The following is a 4,930-nucleotide window of genomic DNA, read 5'->3' on the forward strand; positions in this document are numbered from 1 at the left end:
GATGAGTTTAATGACCCAAATCCCTGTTAACTAATCTTTCCCAAATTGACTTTCCTCTCTCGAGCTCAAATCAAATTAAATGGGTGAGTCCTAGGGTTAGCTAATCCCTTTGGAAACATTCAAGAACGAGATTAATTAAAGAAATAATAGCCCACTTCATTAGGAATAAAAATCATTCAATACATAAGCATAACAAGAGTTTCAAACCAAACTTTAATCAAGAATATTTTCATAAACAAGATTCAAGTAATGGAATAGAAAGTTACACACTTAGATAATCAATACAAAGCAAGGAATTGAAGAAATGAATTAAAGGTTTAAGAAATGCTCAACCAAATCTTCAAATCTTCAACCCCAAAGTGTGGTGTAGAAACCTAGTCTCCAAACTTGATGAAAAACTGCCAAAGATGTGTTTTACAAACCCTAAAAGAGTATTTATATCATTCCAAAAACGGGAAAAAAATCTGGACAATAATACCCTCGTGCACAACATGCTACTCGCATGTTGTGTCGCAGGTGCAACATGCTAGTCGCATGTTGTGCCAAAACCGTAGCATGTTGTGCCAATTTCTCTGTAAGAATCTACTGCACAACATGCTACTCGCATCTTGTATCGCAGGTGCAACATGCGAGTCGCATGTTGTGCCAAAACCGTAGCATGTCGTGCCAATTTCTCTGTCAGCATCTGCTGCACAACATGCTTTTCGCATGTTCAACATACTGCAGCAGATGCTGCCAGAAAGTGTTGATTGTTCTATTTTTGCTCTATTTTGCTCCGTTTTGCTCCGTTATGCTCTCCGGGCATTTTATCCTACAAAAAAACATAAATACAGAAAAAGTAACAACAAAAGTGCTTGAAGAGTCACAAAAGCTTAAGGAATTAGCATCGAATATCCCGTAATTTCACGGCACATCAGCAGTAGAGACTGGTAAGTAGGATCCAGTGGATGAAACCATTCAAGCAATACTAAAGCAATACAAAGATGTGTTTATGGAACCAAAGTCTTTATCACCTGTCAGATCTTTTGACCATACGATTCCACTCAAACCTATTTCTATGCTAGTGAGTTTGAGACCATACATATACAATTTACACCAAAAGGATGAATTAGAAAGGCAGGTAAAGGAAATGCTTACTATTTGCATCATTTAACAGAGTCAATCACCATTCTCATCACCAACACTTCTTGTCAAAAAGAAGGATGGGACATGGAGATTCTGTGCGGACTACAAAGGATTAAATGAGATTACTATCAAGGTAAATACCCCATTCCCATTGTTTATGACTTATTAGATGAACTACATGGATCATTGATGTTTTCTAAGGCTGACTTAAGAGCTGGTTACCATCAAATCAGGATGAAGGAAGATGATGTGTATAAGACTGCTTTCAGAACTCATATGGAACACTATGAATTTAGAGTAATGCCATTTGGACTAACAAATGCACCTGCAACATTTCAAGCCTTGACGAACCAAATATTCCAGCCTTATCTGAGGAAATTTGTTTTGGTATTCTTTGTTGACATACTTATATATAGTGTGTCATTAGAAGAACATGTTGGTCACTTAACTGCTGTGTATGAATTGCTAAGAGATCACTCTCTTTTAGCTAAGAAATCAAAGTGCTCTTATGGTAAAAAACAGGTTGAATACTTAGGCTATGTGATCACCAAGGAGGGTGTTTCTACTGATGTTGACACCCAATTTTGTCCCGTCTTTCCTCCAAAATATCGATTTACGCTTCTAGCATTCTTGGGAAAACTTTAAAAATAATTATTTATACTTTACTAAAATTATTAGCTTTTATTAATACTGCCGTTTCTTTATCCTATTGTAGTCACTGTTGTTATTATTTTTATTTTTATTTTATTACCGTTACTACTACCACTATTATCCTTATTATTGTTATTATTATTATTATTATTATTATTATTATTATTATTATTATTATTATTATTATTATTATTATTATTATTATTATTACCAGTATTATTATAATTCGCATTATAATCATTTCAGTATTTTTATCATCCTATGCACACGCATCGCATTTATTTTTGCACAATTAAATAATAGCGTTGATTTACTGTTGAACTTTGAAAAAGGTTATCACACGACTATTACGACGTCATATAATTTTATTTTTATCCGGGCACTGATAATTACATATTTTTATATTAGATAATATTTTAGCACACGTTAGTATATAGTTATTTAAAATAGATCTTTTGTGCAAATTTAGAAGCCCAAAATAGCGCAAGAAGGAATATATATTTTTAGCCCATCCGCCCAATCAACTTATAATTATTTTCGGACCAGGCCATCAATGCCCAGCCCATATTTTTAATCATCAACCCAGCCGGCCCATGTTCTAATTTGCCCAGCCCACTATCCGGTGACCCGACCCGTCTTGTTCAACAAATGAACATTAGGGTTATATCGTTTTCTTTTCCACATTCGCCGCTTCTCTCCCTTCTCTCTCTTCTTCCTCTCTCCTCCTCTTTCTCTGCTCTCTCTCATCAACGATGCAAACAACAAAATCACCAGGGTCCTTTCATTCCCAACAGGCCTTGCATGGCAAATTTGGGAAAGAAATTAATGATCAACCTTTTTCCTTCAGAAGGTCAACGGTTGAAATTTGGATTGTTGTTCTTTTTTTCTGCCCTCTGCTATCAATCTGAGGACATTTTTAATGGACTTCGTCCGTTTGTGAGGTAAAAATCTCTTCTTTACCAGTGCCTTTTCATTTTTTCGGGTATGAAATGTTAATGAGGGTTGTCTTCTTCTTCTGGGTATTCTGAACGACGACAGAACCCAACGTTTGATTTGAAAAAGGGTCAACTTAAATCCCGCCCAATTTTTCATTTTAGACCCCCCAGGAAAACCCTAGCTGCTTTCTATAAATGGTGGCTTATGAAATGGTTTGGGGGACAAGTTTTGAAACCTTCGAAATTCTCTAAGAGATAAGCGTTAGCCGCCTGGAAAACTCCCTAAAAATTAGAGTCTTTCAGCTGCCGAAATTCCCTAAAAAATACCAGTTTTCAGCCACCCAAAATCCCCTAAGCAATATTAGTTCATCAGTCTTATATTTCTGAATATCGAGTCAAAATACTAAGTCATTTTTTTGGTTTTCGTTTGTCTTGGTATTGCTTCGAATCCGAGCATCGCAAGCTCGGATTTGGTAGTCTTCGAGGTAGATTGGAAACCCCGCACCCGAAGAAGGTAATTCTCCATTCTGTTTTTTTTTTAATTTCTTTGGTTGCCCTGTGTTATTTTGGTTTATTCTTCCGTGATTCAAGCATGTTAGTTTACTTAAGTTATTTTAGTTTGATAGGTAAGTCTGTTTGTGTGGTTAAGCATGTTTAAGTAGGATAATGTAGTTTAGTTTGTTTAAGTATGTGAACAACTCTTCTTTAGTTAATTAATTTCAGTCAGGTAGCTCAGTAAGTGTTTATGTATTCATTCATGATTGTCTTCTCAGTTGGTTTATTTTCAGTTTAGCTTAGCTTAGTAGCATTATGCATATTCCTGTTTTAGTTAGTTTAGTCTCGGCTCAGAAGTTAAAATATTTGGATGTTCATGTTTAGATTGGTTTAACTTCCAGTTTTAGTAGTTGGTTATGTGTTAGTATGACAAACCTGTTTCAAGCTTGGATGTGGAGTTTGTTAACTTGAGAATTTGGTGTATATGTATGAACTATACTACTATGGTATCATTAATGTCTCTATGCTAGTCCATAAGCTGGTTCTGATGGGTTTTGGTGTTGGCATGAGTTTATTTTGGTTCATATAGTCTTCAGCATGATAAAGTAGGATTTAAATGATGTTAGCAGGTCTAGATAGGATTAACAAGGGTCTGAACTCAACTTCAATCAGCTTGTAAACATGCAGTGTCTCTGATTAAATACCACTTTCTGCTTAAAAATGACTTAAATGACTATCTTGTTGCAACTAGTTGGAATTAAGACTCATGCAAACAACCAGAGAGGTCTGACTATTAGATGAATATCATGTTAGTATATTTAGCCCAAGTTAGCTCGTAATAATCTATACCCTGTTGAACATATGAAGCCGAATATCATGTTTTCCTATGTTGCCTATTCTGAGTCTTATATGCTAAGTATTTGCCCTGTTTTAAGTCAGAAAATTGTAGTCTAGTTCGAGTGTCTTGCCACATACGATTAAGGCTGCTTGAAACATCAAACTTGCTCGTTCTATCATATATGAATAAAATTTAGTTTCATCTTTGCTTAACTTGGTGCGACTGGCTGTCAAAGGGATTTAGAATCTTGCTTTGCTTGTCTACTGTTGTATGCTCATGTGTGGTATTATATGATTCGTGAATCATTCATAATCTGCAGACCCTTGTTACTGCCATTGCTATGCAGATTTTTGTGCCTTAGTATATTTTGTAGTTAGACAGTTTTGTGAAGTTCACGGCCACTGCTACGCAGATGCTGTTTGCCTTAGCATATTGTGTAGTTTTTCTTGCAATGTCCACTGCCACTGCTGTGCAGATTGTGTGCCTTAGTATGTCATAAGTGCTTTAATACTGTTAAGGCAGTGAGGTTGTATACCTATGTATTCTTGAGGTATATTCATGAAAATACATTGATAGGGAAGTTAGTTGGTCATTATGGATTAAGCTTGAACCTCCCCGGTGTTAGCCATGCCTGGAATTCATGAAATTCCTTGGAACTTGTGCAACATCGGGAAGACGGGGCAAAAGCTTTCCAATATTAACCCTCTAAGTATCCTTATGAATGTGTATACACGAAATATACTCAAATATACATATTATATATATAATCCACTAGTCTGTTTTGAACTTGCATTATATGTTTTAACTTTATTTATTGATTACATACTAATCCTTTTCCTTTCATTTTATGCATGACCATCGCCTACGAGTCCGAGGGACTCGTTCT

This window comes from Lycium barbarum, chromosome 10 (genome assembly GCF_019175385.1).
Source record: "Lycium barbarum isolate Lr01 chromosome 10, ASM1917538v2, whole genome shotgun sequence".
NCBI lineage: Eukaryota > Viridiplantae > Streptophyta > Magnoliopsida > Solanales > Solanaceae > Lycium > Lycium barbarum.